Consider the following 10,524-nt stretch of genomic DNA (forward strand, 5'->3'; position numbering starts at 1 on the left):
AGACAATAAATTCTGTCGTTTTTAAGCTACTCAGTTTGTGGTAACTTATGGCAGCCCTGGGGAACTCGTACAGCATCATTGTCTTTAGTTAATCAGTTTGAGATTTTCCCAGTTCTTGGTATGATGAATGATTTTCAGTTGAAAACTTGACACTTTTGATATTATGTTATAAAACTCTGGATCTTATTGAAACTTTCTGTTTTCGCTGGCTTTTTGCAACACCGTTCGGTCAGAAGAAAGAGGAAGTGTTGCCATGTTACTGTTAGGCAGTAGTGAAAGCCCAGGTTGCCCCTTTGGCCTCCTTTCGCACCTGAGAGCTGCTGAGTGGGGACAGAGGTTGCAGCTCCCCACTCAGGCTCCACTCATACGTCCCTGGCTGACAGGTGTAGAAAGGCTTGTTAATGTTCTCCACGTGGCTTTTACTGACATCGTAAGAGAAGGAGGCCTCTTTTCTCCCGGGCAGTGGCTAAAGTCCTAACTCTCTTCCAGGCTTCCTCTGATACCACCTGGCAGAGGGGTTGGGATGTCTTGTTATTATCTCGTGTGGGTGGAAATCTATGCTCCCCATCAGGCCTTTGCTGGCATGGGTGGGGCTGCTGTCACAATTTTTATGTAGTGTTTGGCTAGAGTAGAGCTGGTATGGTCTAAAAGTTTTCTATCTTGCTAGGCTGCTCCTTTCCAGTCTTTTGGCTAGAGAGAGCAGGATTTCCTTGGGGCTTTTTTTTTTTCTGTCTGCATTCATTGACAGTTCTGGGTGGCTAGTGTCTGTGGTTGCTGTAATTCTTCAGACCCAAGTCTGGGCTATATGAGGCAGAAAGAAAACCCAAGGCACTCTCCACTGTACCATTTCTTGGGTCCCAAGATCTCGAGGTGGTCTCCCTTCTCTCTACCTTTCAGAGTCTTCTTATGCTTCTTTTATATACTATGTGAAGAGTTTTTAATTATACTTAATGGGAGAAATAGCAAAAGTATGTGCACTCTACTTTTTCAAAAGCCAAAGTCCTGGACTTCTTTTTAAAATAATGAATTCAAACAATATAGACCAAAGGTAAAAATACTTTCTCGCCCTTCATCTCATTCAGAATCAAGAAAATGAGTAGCCACGGGGCATGGGGATCTCTCTCTAGGGAAATATTACCCTTGGCCTTACTATCCCTTAAGCACTTGGGAAACCCCAAATAGACATTTTAAAAAGAGTGTTTGGACTCACTTGTGTTCATTCCTATTCATCAGGGTTTTTTTTTTTTCTTTTTTTTCCAAATTGAGCTCCATTTAATGAAATGATCATTAAAAACATAGATGTGTTTTTACTGTGTCCTGATCCAGACCTGCTGAATCAGAGTCCAGGATTGGAGACTTGGAAGCTACATTTTAACAATCATCCCCTGCCTGCCAAATATTCTGAAGTGCCCTCACATTTGAGAATCACTGATCTAAGCCACTGATAAAATTGCTGCAATAGACCAGGCCAAGGATGAAGATTTGTAACAGGCCTGGAGACTTTTCCTTGGGGAACTATTAATCATTAATCAGGGTCCTCTGGGCAGACTGATCAACCAGTTACTAATCCCCCTAATTATTCTCAAAGCCAGTCCCCATTATGCTGCTTGGTGCAAATAATATCATGAAAGTCCTCAGGTAGTGTTTTGCTAAATTTCACTTATTCTCTATCTACCATACTGCCCTGACCTATCACTCTAGGAAATCCATCAAAGATAATTAAACTAGTCTGACAGGTTTTGTTCCCAGTGAAATAACACTGAGTCCAGTGAACATAAACCGTCCTTTACAAATAATCCATTTAAGACTGTCTCCTGGAATCAACATCAAGTTTATTGATCTGTCTATTTACACTTCCTCTATTATTTCCTTTTGGAAATCTATGATCACATTTGCCTGTCTTCAGGCTTCTAGCATCTCTTCTCTCCAAGTTGATGAAAATAAAATTATCCCCAAGAGTGGTTTTGAGGTCTTATTTGCAAGTTCTACCAATACACTGAGAGATGTAATTTGTCCAAACCAGACATCTTGAACCTGGTCAAAGCAATGAGAGACTCTTTTGACAATCATTTTACCTACCCTGGACTTTTCTTCCTTTACCAATGTTTAGTCTAAACTCTGGCTATCCAAGGTGTGGTTCAAGGACCAACAGCAGCATCACCTGGGAGCTTGTTTGTTAGAAGTGCAGATACTTGGGCCCTACCTAGGCCTACCAAATCAGAATCTCATTTTAATAAAATCCCTAGCTGGCCAGGCATGGTGGCTCACACCTGCAATCCTAGCATTCTGGGAGGCCGAGGCAGGCGGATCGTTTGAGCTCAGGAGTTCGAGACCAGCCTGAGCAAGAGCGAGACCCCTGTCTCTACTAAGAATAGTAAAAATTAGCCAGGTATGGTGGCATGCACCTGTAGTTCCAGCTACTCGGGAGGCTGAGGCAGGAGGATCGCTTGAGCCCAAGAGTTTGAGGTTGCTATGAGCCAGGTTGACACCATGGCACTCTAGCCTGGGCAACAGAGTGAGACTCTGTCTCAAAAAAAAAATCCCTAGGTGATGCATATGCATGTTAAAGCAAAAAGTACTGGACCAGACTTTTCAGAATGAAAATTTCTCCTTGACAGAAAATATAGATGCAAAGTGAGAACAGAGGAGTTGTGCTGTATCTTTATCATCCAACAGTATATCATTGTCAATTGTGTCCCCTTCTTGTCTTCTTGCTCCTATTATAACTTTTTAAAAGTTTTCTATGTCGCTGTTACCATTCCTCGAAGGCCTCGGGTCTACATCTGGTGTTTAGCCTCCCGGACACTGCTTTTTTTTTTTTTTTTTTTTTTTTTCTTAGACAGAGTCTCACTCTGTTGCCCAGGCTAGAGTGCCGTGGCGTCCCGGCTAATTTTTTCTATATTTTTAGTTGTCTGGTTAATTTCTTTCTATTTTTTAGTAGAGACAGGGTGTCACTCTTGCTCAGGCTGGTCTCGAACTCCTGACCTCGAGCAATCCTCCCTCCTCGGCCTCCCAAGGTGCTAGGATTACAGGCGTGAACCACAGCGCCTGGCCTCGGACACTGTTTATGCAGTTTTATACCAGCCTCCTGCATTCATCATTGATCTTATGGGACTCCTGTCCAAATTTAACCTGCTAAGAACTGAAGGTAAGAAACCTTTCTTGGTCAAGAATCAACAAGGCACAGCAATTCTCTGTACGGGGAAAGCTGCTGGAGTACGGGGAAATCAGGCAACAGACTACTCAGAGGCATTGCCATATCCCTCTCTCTCTGCATTGAACTTCAAACAACTCTAAATTATCAAGAGGGTCCCTACTAAGATTGACCCCTGGAGGATATTGTTACTTATTCCAGAAAAGAAGACTGTTCCACCCTTTTGCTGTTAGTAATTGTATATGCTTATTAGGTAAGAGTCTGTGTAACAGTCAAACCACACACCACTTTAGAGTGTCCCGCCCCATACCATTTATTTCTGGGAGGCCCACCCTGATTTTCCAGTTTCCACATCTCCACATCTTCTGCTTGCAAGGCTACCTGCAGAAATCTAACTGCTTAGTGGCCATAATGAGATGCCAATGTACATGCTAACAGTGCTTTCTGTAGCTCCTCCTAGAGCTTGCAATTAATTCTTGGGATGTCCGAATCATTCTGGATTAGAAGGGCGTCCTCCCCAACTCTATGCCATACTGTGTCACCTGGGTCTTGAAACAGTTCAGCTTTTGCTCAGTCTCTCAAAGTCTCCCTTAGGCAGATCCAGTAATTTATAGTGTTCATTTGCTTAACCATGGAAGTTGAAGGTCTGGAAAAGGAATCGATGCCATATCATTGCCTTAGAGCTCCTCTTATCCTTTTCTATCCCTTCTCACCACCAAAATCTCCTCCCTTCCCTCGTGGTTACAGAGTAGACCCTACATATATTAATGGATGCAAACAGACACTGATGCGTGTTTAGGGGATGCAGGGAGGAAGAGAGATCATATACTTTAGTAGTGACTGGGCCAAGTTCAGTCAGTCAAAAATGCCCAGTTATCAGCTGAGCACAGTGGTTCATGCCTGTAATCTCAGCACTCTGGGAGGCTGAGGCAGGAGGATTGCTTGAGGCCAGGAGTTCAAGACCATTCTGAGCAATATAGCAAGACCCCGTCTCTACAAAAAAGTAAAAAAAAAAAAAAAATTAGCCAGGCATGGTATGGGGTGGAGTACTTTAAATTGGTGTGTGGTTTGACTATTACGCAGACTAAACTGCACCTATAGTCCCAGCTACTTGTGAGGCTGAGGCAGGAGGATCACTTGAGCTCAGGAGTTCAGGCTACAGTGAGCTATGACTGTGCCACCGCCTGGGTGGGTAGCAGAGCAAGACCTCATCTCAAAAAAAAAAAAAAAAAGCCCAGTTATCACTGCATTTAGTTAATTTCCAAACATTTAGGGAACTTCCAAGATACCTTTCTAATTATTTATTTCTACTTTAATTCTTTTATGGTCAGTGAACATACTCTTTATTATTTTCATCCTTTTAAATTTATTGACACTTCCTTTATGGTCCAGCATACGGTTTCTCAGGGTGAATTTTCTTCATGCACTTGAAAAGGACAGATATTCTATTGTTTTGGGGGTGGGGTAAGGAGTGAGCTATAAATGTCAATTAGGACAAGATGACTGATAGGGTCTTAATGACTGTCAACTTGCTCTATTGACTACTGAGAAAGGAGTGTTAAAGTCTCCAAATATAATTGTGAATTTTTCTATTTATCCCTTAAATTCTACCAGTTTTTTCTTCACATGTTTTACAGCTCTGTTATCAGGTACATATACTTTCAGAATTTTGTCTTTTTAGGAATTAACCCTTTTATCAGTATGAAATATCCCTCTGTATCTCTGGTAATCCTCCTTGTCTTGAAGTCTACTTTGTCTGATGCTAATATTGTCCCTAGATTTCTTATGATTAGTGTTTGTGTACTATATTTTTCCATCTATTTACTTTAATCTAAGTCTTTATATTAAAACTGGGTTTTCTTTTCTTTCTTTCCTTCTTTCTTTCTTCCTTTCTTTTTTAAGAGACGGGGTCTCTTTTTGCTGCCTAGGCATGAGAGCAGTGACATGATCATAGCTCACTGCAACCTCAAAGTCCTGGGCTTAAGGGATCCTCCTACCTCAGCCTCCCAAGTAGCCATGACTAAAAGCATGTGCCACCATGCCCAGCATATTTTTCTATTTTTTGTAGAGACAAGTCTCACTATGTTGCTCAGGCTGGTCTTGAACTCCTGACATCAAGCAATCCTCCCGTCTTGGCCTCCTAAAGTGCTAGTATTACAGATGTGAGCCACCACACCTGGTTGGAATTGGGTTTCTTATAGTCAGCCTGAACAACTTATACCTTTTATTTGGAGTGTTTACTACATTTAATGTAATTATTGATATGGCTGTTTCTAAGTCTCCCATCTTGGTATTTTTTATTTGTCCCATCTATTCTTTGTTCTTTTTTCCTCCTTTTCTGCATTCCTTGACTTCATTTGAGCATTTTTTGTATTCTATTTTGGCTTTTTAGTCATATTTCTTATTTTATTTTTAGTAGTTGGTTTGGGGATTACAACATGCATCCATAACTTATCATTGCACTTTGAATTAGTATTGTACCAATTCACATATAATGTAAAAACCCTGTAAAAGTATACTTCCGTTTACTTCCCTTTTTCCCATTGTACTGTTGTTTTATGCATATTTACTTCTATATAAATTATATAATAGACTCCCATAATATATTGCTATTGTTTTTGCTTTAAATAGTCCATTGTCTTTTCAGTACATTAAGAAATCAAAAATTTTTTTTATGTTTATCATTTTCATTTTTTCATGTAGCTCTGAATTTCCCACTGGTATAAGCCTGCAAGTTTCCCTTTAATATTTCTCATAGAGCAAGTCTGCTGGGGATAAATTATAGTCAATTCTCATTATTTGAGGTTCTACAAAGTCACTGCACACACTGAGTTAAGCAACACTGAACCACTTCTCCTAGAGTAAATACAGGGTTAGAGTCCTACAAGCCTCGGGTCACAACATTTTCACCTATTGATCAATATGTAACCTTGTTTTATGTGATTCTGTTTGAAGATACCTTGATTTGTTAACACTGAACTCACAGCCAATAGCACTATAGCTCATGCCTAAACAAAATGTATCTAACACCTGTATTTTCTCCATAAGGCACGTCACAGTCTTCTTGCACTTACAAATGGTACCCATCACTTTAGCACTACACCTGGGGACCACGTTAAATAGCAAAATCATCAAAAAAATGTGGAAAACGCGGCACTAAATAGACCATGAAAATGACACTTTTTTACAGTATGAGAGTTGAAACAAGATGACAGAACATCACCTTGTTTGGGCTCAGCTGGGGACGTGCACTTCAGGCAATTCAAATTTCCTGCCACTCTGTGCATATCCCTGAATGATGGCGAAGGCACCATGAGTATTGATTTAGGAGTTACAGATAAATTGTGTTGAATAGGTGAATTTGCAAATACAGAATCCATGAATAATAAGAATTGACTGTATCTTATCTTTCTAGAATTTCTGTCTTCCTTTAAAGAGTGTTGAGCTTTTGGGGGAGGTTGAATTTTTTTCTGGTAGCCTATCACTTGTACAATGCCCGAAAATATTTGTTCCATTATTTATATTTGTTTACAGCAAGATGGTAAATGTGATACTCATTTCCCTATCATGTTTAAACTATCCCTGCATTTGGAAGGAAAACCGTAAACAAAATAGTCACTCATCTCCCAACTATTGCATGGATGTGGATGAAAAGAGGTACAGGGGTGTCTTTGCAAAATTTGGTCTTTGTTTAAAGGACTACTTCCCAGCACTGTGCTAAGTATTATGAGAAACAAAACAGAAGGAGAAACCCAGCTCTTCTTCCACTTTGAGTTTCAGTTAGTTGTCACACATGAAATGTCAACATTTCTCTTACTTCAATTCCTATCTCAGGCCCTAACCCTGTTCCCCTGTGAGTCCTCTAAAAAAAAAAAAAAAAACCTATAGAGATGTCTTCAGGCTGCGGACCCAAGGAAAATATCCTTGGGTACTATACAAAATACCCTCAAATTGTTCTATTGTACTTGGGTCCTAAGTTTGCCATTTAGGGTGACCAACTCATTCTGCTTGGACAGGAACTTTCCTGGGAAAGTCCTGTGTTTCAGGGATCCCATCAGTCCTGGAAACCAGAATATTTGGCCACCATAGCCCGTGTTGCTCACAGCATTTCCAGTGCTTGAACAAGAATTCTAAACAAGGTAGGGTGTAGTACATGGAGCACAGAGTAATGGTCTCCAGCTCTCAAATCCATTTTTTTTTTCCACCTGGACTGCCACAGTGCTCAAAATTCCACTAAAAATAATTACTCTGGGTTTGAGGTATTCTATCTTTTGGAATTGTTTGCTAAAGTGCAAATATTTCTGGCAGACATGACATAAGTCATTACCAATTATTAATATCTAATGCCATTTAATAGAGAACAAGAACATGAGAGAATGAGATATGGGAAAGATAAGTTTTTTGGGGTTTTTTTGTTTGTTTGTTTGTTTGTTTTGGATACAGAGTCTCACTTTGTTGCCCAGACTAGAGTGCCGTGGCATCAGCCTACCTCACAGCAACCTCAAACTCCTGGGCTCAAGCAATCCTCCTGCCTCAGCCTCCCGAGTAGCTGGGACTACAAGCATGTGCCACCATGCCCGGCTAATTTTTTCTATATATTTTTAGTTGTCCAGCTAATTTCTTTCTATTTTTAGTAGAGACGGGGTCTCGCTCTTGCTCAGGCTGGTCTCGAACTCCTGACCTCGAGCGATCCTCCCGCCTCGGCCTCCCAGAGTACTAGGATTACAGGCGTGAGCCACCTCGCCCGGCCTGAAACATAAGTTTTTGGTTTTTTTTTTTAAGTGAAAGCTACATTTATTCAGAAACTATAGAAACTCTACACACAGAGCAGAGGCAAGTTTTCCCAGCAGAAAAGAACCAGACCCCTCGTTTCTGTTGCCTTTCTATTTAAGAAATGGCTTAATTATAGGCTAACCAAGGGGAGAAATATTCATGGACAGGGCAGTGTTTTTCTGGAATCAAGGTGACACCCTGTCCACCATCTTGGTTCTAATTAGTCGGAATTTGCCCTGCCTCCATCCTGTTTTGATCAGGGTAATTTGAAACTTTGTTTTGAGACTTCCTGACTCAGGTAATGTTGTAGAAATGCCTGAAGCAGTGCCTAAGATAAGTTTTGATAGAGAGCGCAATGGATTTACAGAAGGCTGCTAGGCTTGAGTAGGGTACAACATCTCCCCTGTCCAACTGTTGTGTAAGTCAAGTAATGGTTGTCTGAACAAGATCTCACAAATGGATGAGCTTAGGCATGTGTGGAAACACCTCACCTTGTCAACCCAGACCTGGCACTTTAAACTGGCCCACAACCAGCACCAAATAGAATGGAGTTTCTGATACTCCACCTGGTGAACGATTTAGATCCTGGATAATTTCACCTTTCTCTTCTTCACCCTCTGCTTTATGACTTCTTGTTTGTATTCTATTTCTTTCAGTTTGAAGCTAAGCATCACCCCTCTGGTCCCAAATATGGCTCATCTTGTTAGGCACAATTTGCATCCACTCTTTGGGTCATACTTGTTTTTGTCACCATCAGGAACATCATCCCTGGGCTCCCTAGTACTGATCGGTTTGTCCTGTGGAAAGGAGCTTGGCCTTTCACACCAGAAAGTATTGGTTCTAGAAGTACCTCTGTTATTACTGCCAGGCCAGGAACATTTAGCAGATGCTGCAGCAGCGTTCACCTAGGACCATCAAAATAAATAAATAAATCATGGTAATAAGAGCTACCCTTTACTGAGTGTGGACTCTGGGCTAGGAAGCGTTCAAAGAGCTTTCTGAGATGAACACTCACTTCTGAGAGAAATCCTCACCACAGCTCTATGATGCAGGGACCATTACTGTAGATAAGGAAACAGAGGCACAGAGTTTATATAACTTATTCCAGATCACAGAGTTATAGCTGAATTCAAATCCAGGTTTTTCTGACTTTGCAGCCCTAAGCTTTTTTACTTTCAACTTTTTATTACAGAAAAATTTTAAGCACATACAAAAGCTGAGTAATAGTCTCAAAACCTTTCATGTTCCTATCATCCAGATTAAACAGCTATCAATTCAAAGCCAATCTTGCTGTAACTATACCCACACTCACTTCTCCTCCTCTGGATGTTTTGAAGCAAACTCTAGATATCATATTATTTAATCTGTAAATATTTCAGTATATTTCCTTATAACGATACAGACTCTTTTTGAAAGCATTACCACAACATTGTTTTTTTTTTCTTTGTTTGTTTTTTGAGACAGAGTCTCACGCTGTTGCCCAGGATAGAGTGACGTGGCATCAGCCTAGCTCACAGCAACCTCAAACTCCCGGGCTCAAGTGATCCTCCTGTCTCAGCCTCCCAATTAGCTAGGACTATAGGCATGCGCCACCATGCCCGGGTAATTTTTTCTATATATATTTTTAGTTGTCCATATAATTTCTTTCTATTTTTGGTAGAGACTCGCTCTTGCTCAGGCCGGTCTCGAACTCCTGAGCTCAAACAATCCACCCTCCTCGGCCTCCCAGAGTACTAGGATTACAGGCATGAGCCATGGTACCCAGCCGACCACAACATTGTTAACACACCTAAAATATTGACAATGATTCTTTAATATCATTAAAGATCCAATCAGTATTCAAATATCCCTGATAGTTTCATAAATTTTTACAGGTATTTTTTGTTCACATCAGCATCCAAATAAGGTCCACGTATCACAGTTGGTTAATATGTCTTTTAAGTCTCTTTTAATCTATAGGTTCCTCTACCATTTTCCTTTTTTTCCCCCATTGGAATTGATTAATGAAGATACTAGTGAGTTTTTCCTATAGAGTTTCCCACTGTCTGTGGATTTTGCTAATTGCATCCTAGTAGTGTCTTTCAAGTAAATTGGTAGTTAGATCTAGGGGCTTGCTCAGATTTAGGTTTAATTGTTTGGCAAGACAACTTCATAAGTGGTGCCATGTACTCTCACCAGAGGTACAAAATATCTAGTTGTCTCTCTTTCTCTTTTATTCCATTAATAATTGCCAAATGGCAATGTTCTATCATTCCTTCTTTACTCACTAACTGGAATACTTCTATAAAAAGAAACTTCCCATCATTACATTTTTGATTATCCTGAGGTACAATTTGTACAGAAAAGACTCCAGTGACAGCTGTGCTAGTATAGATCCCTATATGCACCTCAGGCTTGGGCTCCCAGTATTTAAAATCACACCTTTAGCCTCTTTTTCCGAAGCACGCCTTCCATGCTAGTGTGTCTAGGTCTAGTCTCAACTACAGTGAAATTTGGGATAAAGGTTTAAAAATATGTATAAAATATTCATCTAGGAGGGTCAACGTTAATTTACATGGAATTCAAGAAGGAAAGAAAAAAAACAAGAGAGAAGAAGA

The sequence above is a fragment of the Lemur catta genome, chromosome X, assembly GCF_020740605.2.
Source record: "Lemur catta isolate mLemCat1 chromosome X, mLemCat1.pri, whole genome shotgun sequence".
NCBI classification, from domain to species: domain Eukaryota; kingdom Metazoa; phylum Chordata; class Mammalia; order Primates; family Lemuridae; genus Lemur; species Lemur catta.